Below are 25,191 nucleotides of genomic sequence, written 5' to 3'. Positions count from 1 at the left end.
CCCTTATTTTATCTCCCTATGTAGATCGGTGTCAAAAAAATATTTTCGCATTCGGAGGAGAAAGTTGGTGATTGGAATTTCGTGAGAAGATTCCACCCCAACGAAAAACGCCTTTGTTTTAGTGATGGCCACCCCAAATCCTGTATCTTGTCCTTGATACCCTTTCCTCTCCCCTATTTCGCGATAATACAAAACGTGCTGCCGTTCTTTGAACTTTTTCGATTTCCTCAGTCAATCCTATCTGGTAAGTATTCCACAACGGTATTCTAAAAGAGGACGGCAAGCGTGGTGTAGGCAGCCTCCCTAATAGACCTGTTACATTTTCTAAGTGTCCTGCCAATAAAACGCACACTTTGGTTAGCCTTCCCCACAACATTTGTATGTGTCCCTTCCAAATTAAGTTGTTCGTAATTGTAATTCCTAGGTATTTAGTCCTACCCCCATGAACCATGGACCTTGCCGTTGGTGGAGAGGCTTGCGTGCCTCAGCGATACAGATGGCCGTACCGTCGGTGCAACCACAACGGAGGCGTATCTGTTGAGAGGTCAGACAAACGTGCGGTTCCTGAAGAGGGGCAGCAGCCTTTTCAGTAGTTGCAGGGGCAACAGTCGGGATGACTGACTGATCTGGCCTTGCAACACTAACCAAAACGGCCTTGCTGTGCTGGTACTGCGAAAGGCTGAAAGCAAGGGGAAACTGCAGCCATAATTTTTCCCGAGGACATGCAGCTTTCCTGTATAATTACACCAAAAACTACAGTTGGTTCAAATGGCTCTGAGCACTATGGGACTTAACATCTGAGGTCATCAGTCCCCTAGAACTTAGAACTACTTAAACCTAACTAACCTAAGGACATCACACACATCCATGCCCGAGGAAGGGTTCGAAACTGCGACCGTAGCAGTCGCGCGGTTCCAGACTGAAGCGCCTAGAACCGCTCGGCCACGGCGGCCGGCAAAACTACAGTTTTTTCACATTATAACTGCTACTAAAATCGTTGTGGGAAATGGCAACAAAACGGCTGTTGTCGTTGATGTGTAGAATTCATGAGTCTGCCGACTTACCATCTGACTTTCCGAAAAACATCATCCACACAATTCCGAAGACGGCAAGATCTGACAAGTGCGAGAATTATCGCACAATCAGTTTAACAGCGCATGCATCCAAGAAGCTCACAAGAATAATATACAGAACAATGGAAAAGAAAATTGAGGATGCGCTTGATGACGATCAGTTTGGCTTTAAGAAAGGTAAAGGCACGAGGGAGGCAAGACTAAAGAAAAATCAAGACATGTTCACAGGATTTGTCGACCTGGAAAAAGCGTTCGACAATGTAAAATGGTGCCAGATGTTCGAAATTGTGAGAAAAATAGGGGTAAGCTATAGGGAGAGACGGGTCATATACAATATGTACAAACAGCCAAGATGGAATAATAAGAGTGGACGACCAAGAACGAAGTGCTCGTATTAAAAAAGGTGTAAGACAACGATATAATCTTTCTCCCCTACTGTTCAATCTGTACATCGAGGAAGCAATGATGGAAATAAAAGAAAGATTCAGGAGTGGAATTAAAATTCGAGGTGAAAGGATATCAATGGTACGATTCGCTGATGACATTGCTATCCTGAGTGAAAGTGAAGAAGAATTACATGATCTGCTGAATGGAATGAACAGTCTAATGAGTAGAGAGTATGGACTGAGAGTAAATCGAAAAACGAATAGTAGAAATGAGAACAGCGAGAAACTTAATATCAGGATCGATGGTCACGATGTTGATGAAGTTAAGGAATTCTGCTCCCTAGGCAGTAAAATAACCAATGGCGAACGGAGCAAGGAGGACATCAAAAGCAGACTAGAAATGGCAAAAAGGGCTTTCCTGGCCAAGAGAAGTCTACTAATATCAAACACCGGCAGTAATTTGAGGAGGAAATTTCTGAGGATGCACGTCTGGAGTACAGCATTGTATGGTAGTGAAACATGGACTGTGGGAAAACCGGAACAGAAGAGAATCGAAGCATTTGAGATGTGGTGCTATAGACGAATGTTGAAAATTAGGTGGACTGATAAGGTAAGGAATGACGAGGCTCTGTGCAGAATCGGAGAGGAAAGGTGAAGGGACAGGATGATAGAACAACTGTTAAGGCATGAGGGAATGAGTTCCATGGTACTAGAGGGAGCTGTAGAAGGCAAAAACTGTAGAGGAAGACAGAGATTGGAATACATCCAGAAAATAATTGAGGGTGTAGGTTGCAAGTGCTACTCTGAGATGAAGAGGTTAGCACAGGAGAGGAATTCGTTGCGGGCCGCATCAAACCAGTCAGAAGACTGATGACCGAAAAGAAAAAAGAAAAAAACAACAACTACTGCTTCTGTATTTAAAGCTCCTATTTGTTACCGCAGTTGAAAGCCGTCCTCATACTGGTTGCCTTCGACTTTACATTTGAGACGGAAGAGTTGTGTCCAAACACCAGGGCGGATTTAGTAAGCATCGCTCGTGCGGAACTCAGCTCTTATGAAATCCTGCGAACCGTGGATGAAGAGCAACATGCGGACGCCACGTTCCTAGATTTCCGGTGAGCGTCTGACACGGTGGCCCGCTGCAGACTGTTACCGAGCACACGGGATGGGTTCCCAGACGGAGACTTGTTAACACACTGACTGTTATCTCGTACCTGACAGCCTGCCCGCTGGCGCCCACTACGAGTTCCCGTCTAAACTCAGACTTTCGTAACAAATACGTGCGATTTATAGGTTTCGAGCGTCAGGGATAAGCACGGTGGAACAGAATTTTCATTTCCATAAATGAACTCAGACTTTCGTAACAAATACGTGCGATTTATAGGTTTCGAGCGTCAGGGATAAGCACGGTGGAACAGAATTTTCATTTCCATAAATGTACATGCGGAAGTCCATACAAACATTTTAGTTTTAGACGTAAAATGTATCCTTCGTGTCGCTGATGGAAATGAAAATAAAGTTCTTTTTTTTTCTTATTGATGAGAAGTCTCGAACCACCCGTCCTCGCAGAGATCGGGCGGTTCTTCACAAACTGGATAAAAGTACCGCGATTCACGGCGTTTCTTTTGTTGCGTGGTGTTCTTTTGGTGGCGGGTATTGCCTCTAAATACTGAAAGCTGTCGCCTGCCACGATTTCCGTATGAGTGTCTGGCATCTCATTCCCTGTCAACGCCCGAATAAATTTTTCTCTAAAAGTTAAAGACTTGATTACTCCTTCCCGCTGTTTGATAATAAAACCGATGGGCATTGTGCAGATGAATATCCGTTACACGTAGAGCTAGCTTTTTCGGCCGTCTAATAGTTTTCGCAATGCTGAACGATACATCACTTGATGTGACTGATCGCCACCTGCCGCGCCACTGTCGTAGTCTCTGACTTTGTTCGTTTTCGAGCCAACTTTCCAGTTTCGAATTTCCACCATTTTTGGAACGTTGCATATTAGAAATGATCGGGAGTTCCCTTTCGTCCTTCGATTTGCAAACAACGACATCGTCATTTCTTTTCCACGTCGCCTCGCCTTTCTTCAGTTTCATACAAACCAACGACTTCGAGATTTCCTTTTTGTCGTTCCACACACATAGGGTTTGCAAGTCGACAACAGTTTCGTGAGTGATACAGACTCATAAAAAGTGTCCATATGAAGCACGAATCCTTTGTACAAGAAGCTTTCCCTCAGGTGTAAAACAACTTTAGATGCACGACCCACGTCGGCCGTCTCCTGTGACCTGTCGCAGTAGATCTTTATTCAGAACCACACCATTAGATTCACAGAGTTGGTAAGTTTTTTTTTTACACGATACTTGGGTTTATAGTTCTTTATATATTGGCTGAAAAACATAAGGCCGCGCCACGAAGTATTGATTTGTCAGTGTAGAGAGTCTGCCGACCGCGGTGGTGTAGCGGTTCTGGCGCTGCAGTCCGGAGCCGCGGGACCGCTACGGTCGTAGGTTCGAATCCTGCCTCGGGCATGGGTGTGTGTGATGTCCTTACGTCAGTTAGGTTTAAGTATTTCTAAGTTCTAGGGGACTTATGGCCTAAGATGTTGAGTCCCATAGTGCTCAGAGCCATTTGTAGAGAGTCTGGAACGTAATTACTGCTCGGGATGCAATTGAAATGGTCTAGTACATGTCTAACTTCCTAGAGTCGATCAGTGAATTGCAGTGAGCTCTCTGAGGAGCGAGACAGATTTCAGCTGTTAATTTAGATAAAGTAACAGCTGAAATCTGTCTCTACTCGTAATAGATCTCCCGAACGCGACACTGTATAAAAGAGTTGCACTCCAGCGATGTTCTGTTGGTGGAAAACAACAAGGTCCCATCTGTGGCCCACCCACCATCTCCAGAGCCTGGCTGATCTTCTCCTCCTACATTTTCTTCTTCCTAGCTCGCATATAGATTTGTTTGTTCACATAATGACGTTACGAACTCTTCGAGGAAAAAATGACCAAGCCTATTGATGTCAAAATTTTTATGTCTAGTTCAATCCGACAGCGTCGTTGAATAAAAATAGTGGTGGATCTTGAGTAATGTCACTCCAGTCATAATTCTTATTCGTAATATACTGGATCAACCTGCTCACCTTCTATATTGCAGTTATTATAGTCGGCACCTGAATCCTGACTCGAATGGTCACGTGAAGATGGATCGCAGAGGCTTCTGCCATCCACGAATTCGTCCATAAACTCGTCCCATTCCGATTCGTTCGTGTTAGCTAGCTGTTCAAGTCCTACATCACTAAGTTTCCTTCTATTGCTAGCCATTTTAAGAGGAAAATTGAAGACAGTTTACGATAAACGTCACTGAAGCATCTGTGACGAAGACTGAACAACTACTGACTCAGTTACAACAAAGACACGGATCGTATTGTCGAACATGTTTGGAAATTCGCAAGCGTGTGACTGATTGTTGAGAACGTCTTATCTCCAGTTGGCATCTGACTGAACTTCCTACTCTGTACGTCAACTACGATATAATTCGGGGGGTCCATTCCCCCTCCCCCCTCCCCCCAAGGTTTTTATTAAAGTTTCGGTGATACAGATGGACTACAATGAGATGACGAGTCAAACTGTGTGAATCGCTTAACATGGCTCCTGGGAGTAGTTTACTCAGTTTGGCCGTAGCGGTCAACATTTTAAGTAACAAAATGGTTCAAATGGTTCTGAGCAGCATGACTTAACTTCTGATGTCATCAGTCGCCTAGAACTTAGAACTAATTAAACCTAACTAACCTAAGGACTTCACACACATCCAAGCCCGAGGCAGGATTCGAACCTGCGACCGTAGCGGTCGCTCGGTTCCAGACTGTAGCGCCCAGAACCGCACGGCCACTCCAGCCGGCTTTTAAGTAACAGAAGCCGGTATGTTGTCCTCGATGGCGAGTGTTCAGCGGACACGGGGTACCTTTAGGATTGTCGCAGGGAAGTGTGACAGGAGCGCTGTTATTCTGCTTATATTTAAATGATCCGACGGGCAGTGTGCGCAGCAATTGGCGGCTGTTGGCTGATGAAGCTGTGGTATACTGTTAGGTGTAGTCGCTGAGCAAGTGTGGAGGAGGAGGATATAAGATGACCTGCACAGAATATTTGTTCGGTGTGATGATGGCAGCTTGCTCTAAATGTAGGAAAACGTATGTTAATGCAGATTCGCAGAAAAAAACTATTCCGCAATGTTCGAATACAGCACTGGTAGCCTGCTACTTGACTGTCATGACGATTAAATATCTGGGCGTGACGTTCGAAAGTGGTATGGAATGGAACGGGCACAAGCTACTGGTAGCAAAACTAGCAGCACGCCAGTGAGCTGCTCCGATGTCTTGCTTTAACCCGACCTGGTAGGGACCCACACAAACGAACAGTACTCGAGAATGCGTCGGACTACTGTTCTATACGCTGTCTCTTTTATTGATCAGCTACACTTTTCTAAACACAAACTGCTTAAATTGTATGATACATCTGAACTTCTCTATGAAAAAAATAGCGTATGTCTCGCTAAAGTTGGAAAATCTCATCATGTATCGAACACTGAAGTAACAGGGGGTTCGTGAAAGAAAGCAATGGAGAGTGCTATCTTCAGATCCGGTACTTAATTTATTGTAACAAAGAGCAGCAAATTAAATTAAAGTTGTTGCAATACAACGCTGGCAGTCGACCAACAGCCGTGAGTCTGGTGATTGTGAGGTTGTCGGGAATCGGATACATAACGGCAGTCGGGGCGATGCGAGCCCACTTGTACCTATATGTAGCGATCACAACTATAATTCGTTCGTCACAAGAATAAACCTCACGTAAACATTCTTCCGCGTTTGCTGGAACCTGATTGGATTTCGGTTTCACGTGGGATTGCAGCCAAGCTATGTCGAATATTGTGAAGTACGATAATGAGGGTAGGTTTTGTGCTGTGCGTTTCGCGCACATCGACAGCGGTAACACGGGACAACAGCTTTACCGGCGCATTTAACTTGGACAGCACTCGCGGGTCAGCCGGTACAGCTAGCCTGCAGTGACGTGGCCAGCTGCAGTTCACGAGACGAGCAGAGGAGCAATACAGCTTCGAATGTCATTTAATTTTTAAGAAGCATGAAATAATACACTGCAAATCTCCCACAATACGCTCCTTAGACGACTAGACGAAAACCGCAACACGTTATCGGTTTTAGCTAACGTACTATTGTAACGAAAAACACGAATGACGAAAGTTCCTGACTTAACCAAAGGGTAATTTTTCTGCATAAGCTGTGTGTAACGTAAGGCACAGGATTTCGCCGTATAGTTAAATATTGAAGCCACTGAAGGTATTACTTACAGTCATTCGTCTGGCAATCTCTTAGCTCTTTCCTTATCCGAATCCGAGAAATACATTTCAGTTCTGGAAGTGTCAGCTGGTACGTAGATAACGAGCCAATCAACAACAGAATCCACGAAGCCAACCAGGCGCAGCACTTTCTCTTCCTCTTCTCTTATGACGAGCCGTTCTGTATCCCGCCAGCGTTCGGCCGACGGTTCGGCAGTGACGCGAAAAAGCTGCTTGCGTTAGTTCCAGTACGTCTGGCAGCGTAACAGTCTTGCTACTTCTCGCGCCAAATCTCGCACCTTGGCTCCAGATCAGTTCTGTTGGGTTCATATTGTAGCGGTACAGTAGCAAATGTAAAAATGCAGCATTTGTGTGATGATGTGCTCGAAGCTGTGAAAATGATTGTTTTTCATGTTTCTACGATACTCTTCTACCTCTGTGGAATAAAACGATGGACGTAGTCCTAATAAAGATGAATTGGTTTTTCATTTTTGCCTTAAAATTAAACTGTTATGTTTTCTTAATTTAAACAACTTTTACGAACAGTCTTTCATAAAACATAATTAAGAATTTGTATTTGAAATGGAAAATGGAATTTCGCGTCGAATATGCAATTAGAAACTAGAAGGCGTGCATTATTCACAAAAAATGATGATGAGTTTGATAATTACGAGATGTAGGTATTTCAAATTGAACGAAGAAAAAAATGATAGTGGGGAAATTTCAACAAACGCACGAATAAGCCGCCTTTGCTTTACATTCCATTACGCTACTACAAGTTCAGTGTGAGTTAGTTTATCAACTGCACTATATATAACACTGGGAAAACTTCAAAGCCAATTATTTTTGTAAATTTATGAAAAACATTAAGAACAACCTATTTCTCGGCACTTTTTAACAGTGTTCCACGCGCGTGCGTGACTACGGAGCGGAAAGCAGCATCAGCCATTTTCATTCTGCGACAATCAGAGCACAACGCTGCAGAAGCTGAGACTGTACACGATTTTTGAAATAAAAACTACGTGGCTAAAGCGTGATTAAGAAAAGCGTTGACTTCTGTTAATACATTTGAATATCTTAAATTTTTATTTAACGTAACCTAGTAATAAGATAGTAATAAGCCTAGTTCCAAGAGCGTAACAACACCAGTGTATGTTTTTTTACGGTTTGTGACCAATCATTGCATTTGCATTTGTTTACATCAGGTTTATTCTTATCATGAACGGATTATAGGGCAGCGGCGCTCAGCTTCCGATCGAAAAGCTGTATATCAGTGAAGTGTGTTCCACGTTATAGCAAGTATAAATATCTTGACAAGAAATTACCTCAGGTTAATCGATAAAGCTCTTGGGGTGTTATCCAGAACTGTGGTGGGAACTATCATCAGAACTCTGGAGCGATTTCGTATATTTTACGTATTGAAAATCGGTCCCTCGTTATTGTAGTTGTGTCATAAACTATTACCTGCACAAAAAGTGCCATTAGGATTTTCTGTAGAATTCGTGGGGAGCTATACAACGTTGTTATTATTCTTCTCTACGGAAATATGGAAATTGTTTTTAGTATTATTGTTTTCTTGGTGAAATTCTGCAAAACTATTGAAATTTAGTCCTGAGATCTATGCCACACCTAACAAGAACTCTGAAAAATGTATGTATTTCTCGACAGTCGGGTTCTCCAGACTCTCAGCCCGCCCGCCGTGGCAGGCGACACCTGCGCCAAGGAAAAAATGTCCAGTAAACATGGGCTGTAAGGCGCACACCTGAACAGCTATGAGCACTTGCCCGTCTTCCCTACGGACACGTCATTTCTGCTGAACGAGTGCTCATGCCTCTTAACATACGCGTTCCAGAGCCCGTCTTTACTGGACTTTGTTCTCTTGGTTTGGTCCACACTACCTCCCCCAAAAACATAGTAATCAAACAACTTTCAGTAGGAGGGGTGTGTTTCACGGTATCTAAGGTAAGTGAGTGCCCATGTTTACTGCACCTTTTTGCTTCGAATGATTGTGCGTCATACGCCTGAATATTGACCAGTCCTCACGGCATACCCTGCATACAGCGCATTAAGGCGAAACACATCTTTTATTTCGTTAAAGGCTCCAGGTATCAAAACGAGAATTTTCGCAAATGAGAGTGCGCTAAGGGGCACGTACTTGTATGTGTGACAGGGTCTTCACTCAGAGATATTGAAGCAAGTACGGTTTTTTTAAAATATGAAGATACGCTTTTTTAACAACATCCGAAAAGAAAGTCTACATTGATGTAACAATTTTTCGCCCTGACGCTGAAATTTTTCGCAAAAGAATCAGTGAAACATTCTAAAACTGAAAGACAAGTCTGGGGAAATCAGCTCACGTCTGACAGCCCTTACATTTCACGAACTGTTCCAAATATCGAAACGAAGTTTTCAGCTGTTGACATTATACTGAACGGCACGTGTTTTGTACGGATAATGCTCTGAAATCTGGTACCGACCAACATATAGAAACAAACATATTTATTTTAGTGGAACCGTGTACTTTTTATAACTGAACTGAATAGCTCGTGGAAAGACAATTCTAGTGATACAGCACTTGTTAATGTTGATGCCGAAACGTTTCAAAAAAGAAACTGAGGAGGGAATTGCGGCCAGAGTCAGCTCATACAGAGGTGTCACGCCAGGCTCCGCCCTTGTACGCAGCGAGACGTGCCCAAACTGCTGAGATTAAACCTCGTTTGCTACAAGTACGACGCGGATACAGGGCCACCTATCATTTTTGTATATGAAAGTACGGTATACGCTGACTCCTGGTGCATCAGATGGGACTTTAGAAAACTGTTGCAGATGCATGTGCACTATGTAATCAAAAGTATCCGGACACCACCAAAAATATACTTTTGTCACAGTAGATGCATTGTGCTCCGGCCTACTGACAGGTACTCCATATCAGCGACTTCAGTGGTCATTAGACATCGTGAGAGAGCAGAATGGGGCGATCCGCAGAACTCTGACTTCGAACGTGGTCAGGTGATTCGGTGTCACTTGTGTCATGCGTTTGTTCCCGAGGTTTCCACATTCCTAAACATCCCTAGGTCCGCTGTTTCCGATGTGATAGTGAAGTGGAAACGTGAAGGGACATGTACAGCACAAAAGCGTACAGGCCGACCTCATCTGTTGACTGACAGACCGCCGACAGTTGAAGAGTGTCGTAATGTGTAATAGGCAGACATCTATCCAGACCATCACACAGGAATTCCAATCTGCAGCAGGATCCACTGCAAATACTATGACACATAGATGGGAGGTGAGACAACTTGGATTTCATCTGCCAGCGTATGTAATGCCAACAGTAAAATTTAGAGGCGGTCGTGTTACGGTGTGGTAGTGTTTTTCATGGAGGGGCCTGGCACCCATTCTTGTTTTGCGTTCCACTACCACAGCACACGTCTACATTGATGTTTTAAGCACCTTCTTGCTTCCCACTATTGAAGAGCAATTCGGGGTGGCGATTGCATCTTTCAACACGGTCGAGCATCTGTTCATGATGCACGACCTGTGGCGGAGTGATTACACGACAACATCCCTGTAATGGACTGGCCTGCACAGAGTCCTGACCTAAATCAAACAGAACACCTTTGGAATGTTTTGGAACGCCGACTTCGTGCCAGGCCTCACCGACCAGGCATCGATACCTCTCTTCAGTGCAGCACTCCATAAAGAATGGGCTCCCATTCTTCCAGCACCTGATTGAACGTATGCCTGCAAGAGTGCAAGCTGTCTTCAAGGCTACGGGTGGGCCAACACCATATTGAATTCCAGCATTACCGATGGAGGGCGCCATGACCTTTAAAAATCATTTTCAGACAAGTGTCCGGATACTTTTGATAACATAGTTTTTAAGAAACAACTACAGTTTCGTCACTCAGTTTCAACAAACACTAAAAGGGAAATGTAGTGGAATGAAATATGCGGAGAAGCCACAGCAGAGAGGACTAAAATTGGGTAAAATGGAAATTCTCAAAGAAAATTGAAGATTAATATCAATTTAAACAACAAAGAAAGGAAACAACCAAGTTAATCAGAAATACCAAACGAGCCTTTGAAATGATGAAAGTTTTGGAAACACAAAAATTTTGTAAAAAATAATACTCGTGGCTCTTATCAAACTTTTAAGGACAAATTAAACGGCTACCAAGCTACAAATGCTTGTTTGAACGGCAAAATTGGGTTAAGAAAAACTGAAAATTGTGAAATACTAGCTAGATAGTTTCACCAGCTTCTGAACTGCCTTGTACCAATTCATAAATTGTAATTCTCAGATATTAATAAAAATATGGAAGAAGATTTACCTCCAATTATAGAGGAAATTCAAGAAGTAATTAAGACGCTCAAAAACAACAAAGCTAGTGGAGAAGATTCTATTACAGCTGAACGTTTGAAGTGGCCCTTGCCAAATATAACAAAGGAGTTAAATTTACTCTTTGAAGAAATCTGGAAAACAGAAAAAATCCGAGAGAAATGGAAAGTTGCCTTGATTCACTCCACAAAAAGGTAATAAACAGGATGTAAACAACTAGAGAGGAATCTTTACTGCCAGCAGCGTATAAAGTATTTTCCAAGATTTTATTAAGGTGAGTAGAAACAACACTAGACAGTCATTTAGATGAATATAAAGGTGGTTTTAGGAAAGGAAGGTCATGCTCATCACAACAAATATTTAATCTCAAGTCGATAATTTGCCACAGATTTTGTTGTTGTTGTTGTTGTGGTCTTCAGCCCTGAGAATGGTTTGTTGCATCTCTTCATGCCACCCTATTCTGTGCAAGATTCTTCGCCTCGAAGTACCTACTGCAACCTACATCCTTCTGAATCTGCCTAGCGTATTCATCTCTTGGTCTCCCTGTACGTTTTTTGCCCTCCACGCTGCCCTCCAATACTAAATTGGTGATCCCTTGATGCCTCAGAACATGTCCTACCAACCGATCCCTTCTTCTAGTCTAGTTGTGCCACAAATTACTTTTCTCCCCAATTGTATTCAATAGCTCCTCATTAGTTACTAGATCTACCCATCTAATCTTCAGCATTCTTCTGTTGCATCAAATTCCGAATGCTTCTATTCTCTTCTTGTCTAAACTATTTTTCGTCCATGTTTCACTTCCATACACGGCTACATTCCATACAAATACTTCCAGAAAAGACTTCCTCACACTTAAATCTACACTCGATTTTAACAAATTTCTCTTCTTCAGAAATGTTTCCTTGCTATTGTCAGTCTACATTTTATATCGTATCTATTTCGACCATCATCAGTTATTTTGCTCCCCAAATAGCAAATCTCATCTATTACTTCGAGTGTCTCATTTCCTAATCTAATTCACTCAGCATCACCTGATTTAATTTACTACATTCTATTATCCTCGTTTTGCTTTTGTTGATGTTCATCTTATATCCTCCTTTGAAGACACTGCCCATTCTGTGAAGCAGCTCTTCCAGGTCCTTTGCTGTCTCTGACAGAATTACAATGTCATCGGCAAACCTCAAAGTTTTATTCCTTCTCCAAGAATATTAATTCCTACTCCACATTTTTCTTTTGTTTCCTTTACTGCTTGCTCAATATACAGATTCAATAACATCAGGGATAGACTACAACCCTGTCTCACTCCCTTCTCAACTACTGCTTCCATTTCGTGCCCTCGACTGTTGTTACTGCCATCTGGTTTCTGTACAAATTGCAAATAGCCTTTCGTTTCCTATATTTTACCCATGCCACACTCAGAATTTGAAAGAGAACATTTTAGTGAGCATAGTCGAAAGCTTTCTCTAAGTCTACAAACGCTAGAAACGTAGGTTTGCCTTTCCTTAATCTATCTTCTAGGATAAGTCGTAGGGTCAGTATTGCCTTACGTGTTCCGATATTTCTACGGAATCCAAACTGATCTTCCCTGAGGTCAGCTTCTACCAGTTATTCCATTCGTGTGCAAAGAATTTGTGTTAGTATTTTGCAGCCGTGCCTTATTAAACTGATAGTTCGGTAATTTTCACATCTGTCAATAGCTGATTTCCTTGGGATTGGAATTATTATATTCTTCTTGAAGTCTGAGGGTATTTCGCCTGTCTCGTACATCTTGCTCACAAGCTGGTCAGGGCTGGCTCTCCCAAGGCTATCAGTAGTTCTAATGGAATGTTGTCTAATCCCGGGGCCTTGTTTCGACTTATTTCTTCAGACTCTTCACGCAATATCATATCTCCCATTTAATCTTCATCAACATCTTCTTCCATTTCCATAATATTATCTTCAAGAACATCGCCCTGGTATAGACCCTCTATATACTCCTTCCAGCTTTCTGCTTTCCCTTATTTGCTTAGAACTGGTTTTCCATCTGAGCTCTTGATATTCATACAAGAGGTTCTTTTTTCTCCAACGGTCTCTTTAATTTTCCTGTAGTATCTATCTTCCCCCTAATTGGATGTGCCTCTACATCCTTACATTTGTCTTCTACCCATCCCTGCTTAGCCATTTTGCACTTCCTATCGATCTCATTTTTGAGACTTTTGTATTCCTTTTTGCCCGCTTCATTTACTGCATTTTCATATTTCCTCCCTCACCAATTAAATTCAATATTTCTTCTGTTACCCAAGGATTTCTACTAGCCCTCGTCTTTTTACCTACTTGATCCTCTGCTGTCTGCACCATTTCATCTCTCAAAGCTACCCATTCTTCTTCCAGTGTTTTTCTTTCCGCCGTTCTTGTCAGTCGTTCTCCAACGCTCTCTCTGAAACTCTATACAACCTCTGGTTCTTTCAGTTTATCCAGGCCCAACTCCTAAAACTCCTTCCTTTTTGCAGTTTCTTCAGTTGTAATCTAGAGTTCATAACCAATAAATTGTGGTCAGAGTCCATATCTGCCCCTGGAAATGTCTTACAATTTAAAACTGGTTCCTAAATCTCTGTCTTAACATTATATACGAGGGTTGGAACTTAATTAGTGGCAACTATTTATTCGCAACCGATACAAAAGAGTTACATGTTTGCACCTGTTACTGTCGTTCAAAGTAGTCGCCAGCGTTGTGTAGAGCCCGCTGCCAGCGATGTGGAGGCGTAGTATACCGTTAGCAGAGCCTGTTCTGTTGATGGTGCGAATGGTGCGGCCTAAAGTTATGGCGATTCTTGTGTACGACTGTGATGGTGCCGGCCGGTGTGGCCGTGCGGTTCTAGGCGCTTCAGTCTGGAACCGCGTGACCGCTACGGTCGCAGGTTCGAATCCTGCCTCGGGCATGGATGTGTGTGATGTCCTTAGGTTAGTTAGGTTTAAGTAGTTCTAAGTTCTAGGGGACTGATGACCTGAGATGTTGAGTCCCATAGTGCTCAGAGCCAGCCAACACCCGCCGCCGACTGTGATGGTGTTATCCTAACACATTACTTTCCTCCACGGCAGACCGTTAATGGACAGTATTACTGTTCGTTTTTGGAGCATCACTTGCCACCAGCTTTGCGAATGAAGCGGCGACACTTTCTGCCCACCCCACCCATCATTTTGCACGATAATGCGCGGGCACCAAGTTGTGGCTGCTCTGTTCGGTCGATGGGACTGGGAAGTATAGTACCATCCACCATACTCGCCGGACTTAAGTCGTTGTGACTTTGATTTGATTCAGAAAATGAAGGAACCACTTTGTGGCATTCCCTTCAGAACTGTTCCAGAGATTCGACAGGCAGTAGACTGCTCCATTCGCACCATCAACAGAATAGGCACCGCTAACGGTATACTATGCCCTCCACATCGTTGGCAAAAGGTTCTACACAGCGCTGGTGACTACTCTGAAGGACAGTAACAGGTGCAAACATGTAACTCTTTTGTATCGGTTGTGAATAAATAGTTGCCGCTATTTAAGTTCCAACCCTCGTCATTTATCTGAAACCTTCCAGTGTCTCCAAGCCTCTTCCATGTATACAACCTTCTTTCACGATTCTTAAACCAGGTGTTGGCTATGAGTAAGTTATGCTCTGTGCAAAATTCCACCAGGCGGCTTCCTCTCTCATTACTTACCACCATTCCACATTCGCCAACTACTTTTCCTTCTCCTCCTCTTCCAGTCCCCAATTACTATTAAATTTTCGTCTCCCCTCACTATCTGAATGATTTCTTTTATTTCATACATTTGTTCAATCTCTTCGTCACCTGCGGAGCTAGTTGGTATATAAAGCTGTACTATTGTGGTAGCCGTGGGTTTGGTGTCTATCTTGGCTACAATAATGCGTTCAATATGCTGTTCGTAGTAGCTTACCCGCTCTCCTATTTTTTATTCATTATTAAATTTACTCCTTCATTACCTCTATTTGTTTTTGTATTTATAGCCCTGTATTAATCTGACCAAAAGTCTTGTTCCTCCTGCCACCGAACTTCACTAATTCCCACTATATCTAACTTCAACCAATCCATTTCCCTTTTTAAATTTTCTAACCTACCTGCCCGATTAAGGGATCTGACATTCCAAGCTCCGATCCGTAGAATGCCAGTTTTCTTTCTCCTGATAACGACGTCCTATTGAGTAGTCCCCGCCCGTAGATCCGAGTGGGGGACTATTTTACCTCCGGAATATTTTACCCAAGAGGACGCCATCTTCATTTAACCATACAGTAAAGCCGCATGCCCTCGGCAAAAATTACGGCTGTAGTTTCCCCTTGCTTTCAGCCGTTCGCAGTACCAGCACAGCAGGGCCGTTTTGGTTAGTGTTACAAGGCCAGATCAGTCAATTGTCCAGACAGTTGCCCCTGCAACTACTGGAAAGGCTGCTGTCCCTCATCAGGAACCACACGTTTGTCTGGCCTCTCAACAGATACCCCTCCGTTGTGGTTGCACCTACGGTACGGCCATCTGTATCGCTGAGGCACGCAAGCCTCCCCACCAACGGCAAGGTCCATGGTTCATGGTGGTCGCCACAGATTACTTAATTCAAAAGATATTGTAGGTATGTTCTTGGATTTCAAAAAAGCTTTTGATTCTTTTGATAGAGAAACTATAGGTAAAATAATTCGAGAATTCGGCGTAAAGTCTAAACTGGCAAACCTAATCCGTGATACACTTAAAGATACCTTCTGTAACGTAAAATTTATGGGAGAAATTTCACAGCCTTTCAAAATTAAAACAGACGTACGCCAAGGTGACGGCCTGTCCCCATTTATTTTTAATAGTGTGTTAGAGAAAATAGTAAGAATTTGGAAGGTAAAACTAATGGAACTCAACTTCTCACCTATAAGATTAGGAAGAGGAAGCATTTGTAGATGATTTTGTTATACTTTCCAAAAATGTGGCATCTACTATAACACAAATAAAGCTCTTGGAAGAAATACCCAGCAGAACCAGCTTAAGAATTTCTGCTGAAAAAACAAATTTTGTAACAAATGTTAAAGATGCTCCAGAATTTCTCAAAACACATATTGGCCAAATAGAGTGGATAAGAAGTATCTAGGGAAGATAATGCAACAAAGTGATTTGAAAAAATCTGCAATAGAGGAAAGGTTGCATAACATGGGGAAAGCGTATGGTATCACCAAAGACATCTCCAATAAAAAGTGTCTATCGAAAAAGGCAAGAATAAGGCATTACAACACAGTAGTCAAGCCAGAATGCCTATATGCAACCGAATGCCTGGCATTAAACTGTAATTTAGATAAATTAAAAGTACCAGAAAGGCGAATTGCAAGGAAAATATTAAGGCCACAAAACGCAGCAAAAGGTTGGAAATTGTGAAGTAATGCTGGAATATACCGATATATAGAATATACAGGGTGATTCAAAAAGAATACCACAACTTTAGGAATTTAAAACTCTGCAACGACAAAAGGCAGAGCTAAGCACTATCTGTCGGCGAATTAAGGGAGCTATAAAGTTTCATTTAGTTGTACATTTGTTCGCTTGAGGCGCTGTTGACTAGGCGTCAGCGTCAGTTGATGCTAAGATGGCGACCGCTCAACAGAAAGCTTTTTGTGTTATTGAGTACGGCAGAAGTGAATCGATGACAGTTGTTCAGCGTGCATTTCGAACGAAGTATGGTGTTAAACCTCCTGATAGGTGGTGTATTAAACGTTGGTATAAACAGTTTACAGAGAATGGGTGTTTGTGCAAAGGGAAAAGTTCTGGACAGCTGAGAACGAGTGATGAAAATGTAGCAAGCATCCAGCAAGCATTTGTTCGCAGCCCAGGAAAATCTACTCGCAGAGCTAGCAGAGAGCTGGAAATTCCACAATCAACTGTATGGAGAGTCCTACGAAAAAGGTTAGTTATGAAACCTTATCGTCTGAAATTGGTTCAAGCACTGTCTGCAGCTGATAAGATTAAAAGAATCGATTTCTGTGATTTTATCCTTGCTCAAATGGAAACAGATGAACTCAGTATGAACGTGACTCGCCTAAGGTGAACGTTTTCTGTGCCATTTCAGCCAATAAAGTTTTTGGTCCCTTTTTCTTCGAAGGTGCTACTGTAACTGGACTACAGTATTTGGAGACGTTAGAGAATTGGCTGTTCCCTTAGCTCGAACAAGAAGCACAACAATTCATATTTCAGCAGGATGGAGCGCCACCACATTGGCACTTATCTGTCTGTAACTACCTGAACGTCAACTACCCGAGGCGATGGATCGGCCGCCAGGCAGCCCGTGACAGAGCACTTCATCACTGGCCTCCAAGAAACCCTGATCTTACCCCCTGCGATTTTTTCTTATGGGGGTATGTTAAGGATATGGTGTTTCGGCCACCTCTCCCAGCCACCATTGATGATTTGAAAAGAGAAATAACAGCAGCTATCCGAACTGTTACGCCTGATATGCTACAGAGAGTGTGGAACGAGTTGGAGTATCGGGTTGATATTGCTCGAGTGTCTGGAGGGGGCCATATTGAACATCTCTGAACTTGTTTTTGAGTGAAAAAAAAAACCTTTTTAAATACTCTTTGTAATGATGTATAACAGAAGGTTATATTATGTTTCTTTCATTAAATACACATTTTTAAAGTTGTGGTATTCTTTCTGAATCACCCTGTATTTCAAACGTAATGAGAAAAAGAAGACTCGTGTTTTCTGGAAATCTGTTTCGAATGCAAGAGAGTAGATTATCTAATAAGATTTTCGGAAGCCCACAGCAAGCTGTGTCGACGAAGTGAAACAGGGTTTAGAAAGTGGAAGATATAAAAGCCTTTCGGGAAAATGTACTGAAAATGAAAGGATTCTGAGGTAGGGTAGCTAAAAAGATTGGTTCAAAAAGATCTGACGACAGAAAGAAGATACATAGTGAGCACATGAAGGCATACTGGGAGAAAAAAAGAGAACAAAGTACGAAGAATTGAAACTGGAATGTGATCGCCGGATGGCCTATTCGCAATAATAATAATAATAATAATAATAATAATAAGAATGCCTGACCCGTCGTTCGCAGCAGACGCCTGAGTGCTTCTTGAAGGCAAAACGCCTGCTGTTGAACAAATGTGTCTACTGATACTACGTGAAATTGTGATCAATCGAAACACACTTAAAATAAACATTTTATTCACAATGACTGACGACATGCCAGCCACAAAACTAATACTTTTCTTAACGAAACGTAGTTTTGCACTTTACTTAACTACGTGTTCAAATGGTTTACCATCGACTGCACACTTGCAACCGCCGTTAGAGAGAAAGATGAACAGGCAACACTAGACTGGATGTTACGTCGTTGCGTTCCGGGGGGGATGCGACGGCGCACACCGTCTGGTGTGATTGGGGCTTCGCCACAGGCTGCACCTTCCAGTGCTGCCCTCAGAAACGAGTAATGGAGAGGTGACAAATGGCGGCACGTGGCCGGCCGCTGTACTGCAGCACTGCGTCCTGTCCGGCGGTCAGGAGACATCTCGCCCGTAGTTGCGTTGCACCACGGGAAGACCGAGCTGAGCTGGGCAGCCGTCGTGTCGGAACCACGTACGGTGCCTCTCATCCGGTGGTCCGTCTTCCAAAAGAACAGATGGCGTGTTCGTAAGTAAGGGTGCTTACGTCTTTCCATTTAACACCCCTGCGATGACAGAAGATCTCACAATCGAGTTTCCCATGGTGCCGTGCCAGCCGCAGTGGTCGTGCGGTTCTAGGCGCTGCAGTCTGGAACCGCGAGACCGCTACGGTCGCAGGTTCGAATCCTGCCTCGGGCATGGATGTGTGTGATGTCCTTAGGTTAGTTAGGTTTAACTAGTTCTAAGTTCTAGGGGACTAATGACCTCGGAAGTTGAGTCCCATAGTGCTCAGAGCCATTTGAACCTTTTGAACCGTGGTGCCGTACCAAACGTTTACGCTCCACGGTCATCGGTGCTTTGCGTGAAGAAGCCAGCGTGGATTTTCAGCTGGTCGGTAGCGCACGTTACGTAAATTTACATTCATGTCATTCGTAAACGTTGTGTCGTCGGTAAAGGGCACACGTTGGAAAATCGCAGTGTCGCGTCCCAGGCGCTGCAGAGCAAATCGACAGAATTCTGTACGACGTTCGAAATCACGTCCTCTGGGCGCCCGATGCAGTGACAGATGGCGAGGGTGAAATTTATATCGATGCGAGATACGAATGACACTCGTCTGGCTGATTCCGCATTCCTCGGCACGACACGCTGCGGACTGAGTAACCGCCGCAGTCGGAACGGCTTCTTCGTGAGCTCAGTCGCTTGCAGTCTTCGTCGCCGTCCTCTGTTCGACGCTGATCGGCCTGTTCGCACTGGTGGTGCCGGCCGCTGTGGCCGAGCTGTTCTAGGCGCTTCAGTCTGGAACCGCGCGACCGCTGCGGTCGCAGGTTCAAATCCTGCGTCGGGCATGGATGTGTGTGGTGTCCTTAGGTTAGTTAGGTTCTAGGGGACTGATGACCTCAGATGTTAAGTTAGGTTCTAGGAGACTGATGACCTCAGAAGTTAAGTCCCATAGGGCTCAGAGCCATTTGAACCACTTTCTCATTGGTGGCCTCATAAGTCGAGCGAGTCCCTTGCGCGACGGGCGGCGCCGATCGTGATTGACGTCCCTACCGTTTCGATAGCATTTCATTGACATTCGCCGTAGTAGCACGTCCAACTTCTCCTCATTGGCGTAGATACTTTATGGGATCAAAAGTATCCAGACACCCCCAAAAACATATGTTTTTCACATTAGGTGCATTGTGCTGCCACCTACAGACAGGTACTCCATATCAGCGACCTCTGTAGTCTAGACATCATGTGAGAGCAGAATGGGGCGCTCCGTGGAACTCACGGACATGAAATGTGGTCAGGTGATTGGGTGTCACTTGTGTCATACGTCTGTACGCGAGATTTCCACACTCCTAAACATATCTAGGTCCATTGTTTCCGATGTGGCAGTGAAGTTGAAACGTGAAGGGATACGTACAGCACAAAAGCGTATACGCCGACCTCGTCTCTTGACTGACAGAGACCGCCGACTTGAAGAGGGCCGTAATGTGTAAATAGGCAGACAGCTATACAGATCATCACACACGAATTCCAAACTACATGAGGATCCATTGCAAGTACTATGACATTGAGGCGGGAGGTGAGAAAACTTGGATATCATGGTCGAGCGGCTGCTCATAAGCCACACATCACGCCGGTAAATGCCAAACGCCGCCTCGATTGGTGTAAGGAGCGGAAACATAGGACGATTGAACAGTGAAAAAACGTTGTGTGGAATGACGAATCACGGTACTCAATGTGGCGATCCGATGTCAGGGTGCGTGTATGGCGAATGCCCGGTGAACGTCATCTGCCAGCGTGTGTAGTGCCAACAGTAAAATTCAGAGGCGGTGGTGATTTTCATGGAGGGGGCTAGCACGCCTTGTTGTTTTGCGTGGCACTATTACAGCACAGGCCTTCATTGATGTTTTAAGCACCTTCTTGCTTCCCACTGTTGAAGAGCAATTCGTGGATGCCGATTGCAACTTTCAACACGGTCGAGCATCTGTTCATAATGCACGGCCGTGGCGGAGTGATTACACGACAACATCCCTGTAACGGACTGGTCTGCACAGAGTCCTTACCTGAATAAAACAGAACACCTTTGGAATGTTTTGGAACGCCAACTTCGTGCCAGGCCTCACCGACCAGGCATCGATACCTCTCCTCAGTGCAGCACCCCGCGAAGAATGGGCTGCCACTCCCGAAGAAACCTTCCAGCACCTGATTGAATGTATGCCTGCGAGAGTGGAAGCTGTCATCAAGGCTTAGGGTGGACCAACACCATATTGAATTCCAGGATTACCGATGGAGGGCGCCTCGTACTTGTGAGTCACTTTCAGCCAGGTGTCCGGACACTTTTCATCACATAGCATATCTGCGTGCGAGGAGACTTAAAGCGGAAGTGACCTGCCGACAGACGACACAGTTCCTGCTGGTCCAGCAGTGCAGGCAAGTACACAGTCGAAACGCTTACACAACCACGCTGTCTAGGACGAGGGTGTTTAAACGCAATAGCCGATTCCGGCCGATTTCCCGTTCAGTTTTAGAATATTTCTTGGATTCTTTTGCGAAGTTTCAGCTTCAAAATTAATAGTCATTATATCACTGTACTCGTCTCTTCAAGCGCTTTCTGACGCTGTTAAAAAAGTTTATAATCGTATTTAAAAAATCTTTGACTCACCAGGATAAGTACCAGCAAACCACTGCCCACCGTCAGGGGAACAGAATCCACAAATGTATGCCCTATTACACCAAATGTAAGCAAACCCGTAACCTACGTACGGTCGTGTGTTTATTATCACGGCTGTCAAAGTGCTCAAAACGTTGATCTCGACCATTGCTCTAAAATGATTTTCGAGAAACAGTACTGCACGTTGAGTTACATCTGGAGTTAGTGGCAGCACAGATCCGTGTTACAAGGCATTTCGTGTCTTTGGGAGTCATCGGTGTTTCCTAGTGGTACACTTGTTTTAATTTTCGCCGCAGATGAAGACATAGTAGTGTTACGTTTGGCGAGTGAGCAAGCCATTTCGCGTTTCCTGAACGACCGTTCCAGCGCCCTCCAAGTGTTCTCTCCAGAGGCTCTGCCGTGACGCGTGACGTCAGTCACGTTGATAAAACACTGACTGCCTTACAGTCATGGAAATAAATATTCATACAGTAGGTGGTGACAAACTACGACGGTGTGTTGGGATAGTAAATCACCCACAGCGCCGATACGAATAAGAACGATAACCATGTTCTTGGTAATGAAGCTTCCCGTATGCCATGAGTCTATACTGGGAAAATAAAATATGTGACACTCCGCACGGTCTACGACAGGGCAAAATGTATTCATACAGCGGACTACTTTCAACCAAACAAACGGCTGACGCAGCCCCGGAGTGCATGCCACATTTGTGTAGTCGTGTGGCGGCCGTGACGCAACAGCACCTCGGACTTGCGTACCGTGGCACAGCAGAATGGGCCGCAAGGGGAAGGAAACGACCACTGAGGAACGAAACATCGTTGTCGCCCAATATCTTCAACTCAAGTCGTATGCCGAAATTGCGAACGTCATAAGACGAAGCCGAGCGACTGTGCAATCTATCATTAAGCGATATAAGGACAGACATGTAGTAATAAACAGCGAACGACACGGTCGTCCACAGAAGCTTACAACAAGAGACCAGAATGCTACTAAGAATCATCAAGAAAAACCCGAAAACGACAGCGTCGGCACTATCCGCATATGTACATGACTGACCACTTCCGAAAGGAGGTCACTCCAAGGGCAGTTCGTACCATTCTCAATCGTTCGGGCTACAGAGCCAGGGTCCCGAGACGAAAGCCCTACATCAGCAAAAAGAACAGGAAGTGGCGGATGGAATTCGCGAAACAGCATGTATCCAAGACAGCAGACTTCTGGAATACTGTATTGTTCAGTGATGAAAGCAAATTTAATATCGTTCACAATGGTGGTAGGATCTTGGTCTGGAGAAGACCGAATGCAGACCTCGACCGAAACAACATTCAATCCACGGTGAAACACGGAGGTGGTGGAGTGGTTGTATGGGGCTGTATGTCAGCCTCCGGTGTCTGAAAATTAGTGTTTGTGGAAGGTTCGGTGGACAGATTTGTGTATATTAAGATTCTCAAACAGAACTTACAACAGAGTGTTGACGGCTTGGGTCTTCCTAGAAATTATTACTTCCAACAGGACAGATCCCAAACATACGGCGCAAATTGTCCGGCTGTGGTTGCTCTACAACACTCCACACACTCTTAAAACACCAGCTCAGATTCCGGACCTGAATCACATCGAACACATGTGGAGTGAGCTGGAAACACGAGTGAGAAAACACGACATCCGTAGTAAGGCCTCTTTGAAAGAGGCTCTCCTTCGAGAATGGGAAGGTATCACGTCGGAAACTACAAGAAAATTGGTCCATTCCACGCCACCGAGGTTGCGAGAAGTAACACATCGGAAGGGTATGCATACGAAGTATTAAACATGTTCTGACTTTGTTAGAAGTGTCATTTTCTGTTGGTGTATGAATACTTAATTCCCAGCGGGGTAGAGAACTTGGCAGACGTTTTTGTATTTTGTTTTGTAAAGGCTTGTTTATTCTCGTTCTATATACCAGCATAGCTGCATTGGCGACTGGCCAATGTGTATAGTGCATATCCAATTAGTGTTTTTCGTTTTGTGTTGTCCATAAAGGCAGTTTACTTTTCCACGCTCTAGTGCATGAATACTTATTTCCATTACTGTATGTCCGGCAGCGCGTGCCGCAGTAACTGCGGCGGCAGCACATCGGAGGAACTGGAGATGCTCGGGTGTGCTGAGATTGCTGTCAGTAAAGCGCGGACCACGATGCGGGTCGCGAAAAACACTCACAAATGCCGATATACTTAGAGCGTTGTTTTTAGCCACTTTTACGAATTGTATTGAATGTTCAACTGACGATTGCAACGTGTTGCAAGGATTGACATGCCCACGGTGAGTAAATGATTCTTCTTCCTTAAGGTACGTCCTCCTCGTTGTAGGCCGGCCGGTGTGGCCGTGCGGTTAAAGGCGCTTCAGTCTGGAACCGCGTGACCGCTACGGTCGCAGGTTCGAATCCTGCCTCGGGCATGGATGTGTGTGATGTCCTTAGGTTAGTTAAGTTTAATTAGTTCTAAGTTCTAGGCGACTGATGACCTCAGAAGTTAAGACGCATAGTGCTCAGAGCCATTTGAACTCCTCGTTGTAACTGTAGCGATTATCGTCCAACAATGATCGTGAAACGATAATCAATCGTAGAACGCTATTGCTCTGATTTGTGCTGTGTTCGTTCGAGCGTCTGCCGACACGGTCGTTCGCGACGATCGTTCGTCTCGAATAGTTCCTACTGTGGAAGCCCGGCTGCAGTCGTCGGTCGCTCGCGATTTACGTTGTGGAAGGCCACACCAGTGACGTCTCCTCCGTTTTCCGACGCAGATTATGAAAACCCTGTCGAGGAAGTGGCAGATCATCCGCCACTGTGGCAGCCGTCAAACGCGTCCTACAAGAATCAAAGCGTCGAGAGAAATATAGGGTCGAGAAAAATGTAGGGGCCGAGATTGCCAATAAAGTTAGAAAACCGAGTAAGTTGTTCCTCGTTATCTAAATAACAATATTTACTTTTAATAACTAGTTATACAATTTTCAGTGTAAAATTTGTTGACAAAAAGGCACTACACAAAGAACAAAGGTTTAATAATTCAATTACTGCATTATGTAATGTTGTGCAGTTCGTGTACAGAGTTGGAAATAATAATAATAAAAAGACAGTTTTAAACCATTCGCTACATTTAATCTGTAGCTTCGATCAGTAACAGTAACACTTGGAAGAAAATAATACTATTCTGCTTCAATTAATGTCGGTCGGTTCTATTAACTTGTTGATCTTGCCTGCAAAGGTATCTCTTACTGCATAATACAGACGAGCTCTTGCCAAGCTGATCTAATTGTCTGTGAGTGACTGTCGCGAAGGATCTAGGCCACGGAGAGAAGAACCAGTTTCTACTGCGTAGGTACCCACTGTATGTTGTGTGCGCAGCAGGACTCTGTTACAGCATCGTCAACAGTTTTGGGGACTAAGTTTACAGGGTTGTAGAAAATGCGGAAAGGCTTGTGCTAATAAGCCAAACGCATTTTTCAGAAGTTCTGCGAGCACGGCAACAGCGCATAATTAAATACACCGTCAGAGTTGTCACTGATCGCACTTCCTCGCGAGTACAGTGTCCACGCGTTTCGATGCGAGCGAAAAGCTGGAGGCTCGTGAGGTGACGTCACACCACACCACATCTCAACTGGGCGGCGAGCGCTCCACTCTGGAGCAGCCTTCCCACAGCAGAAAGTTCCAAAATTCCTGCCTCACCCTCTTTTCCATTGGACCCCATTGCCAATATAAATCAATTTACAATCAGCATCGACAACAGCCAGAAGCA

Source organism: Schistocerca cancellata, chromosome 5 (assembly GCF_023864275.1).
Source record: "Schistocerca cancellata isolate TAMUIC-IGC-003103 chromosome 5, iqSchCanc2.1, whole genome shotgun sequence".
Taxonomy (NCBI): Eukaryota; Metazoa; Arthropoda; class Insecta; order Orthoptera; family Acrididae; genus Schistocerca; species Schistocerca cancellata.
This window is presented reverse-complemented; position numbering follows the sequence as displayed.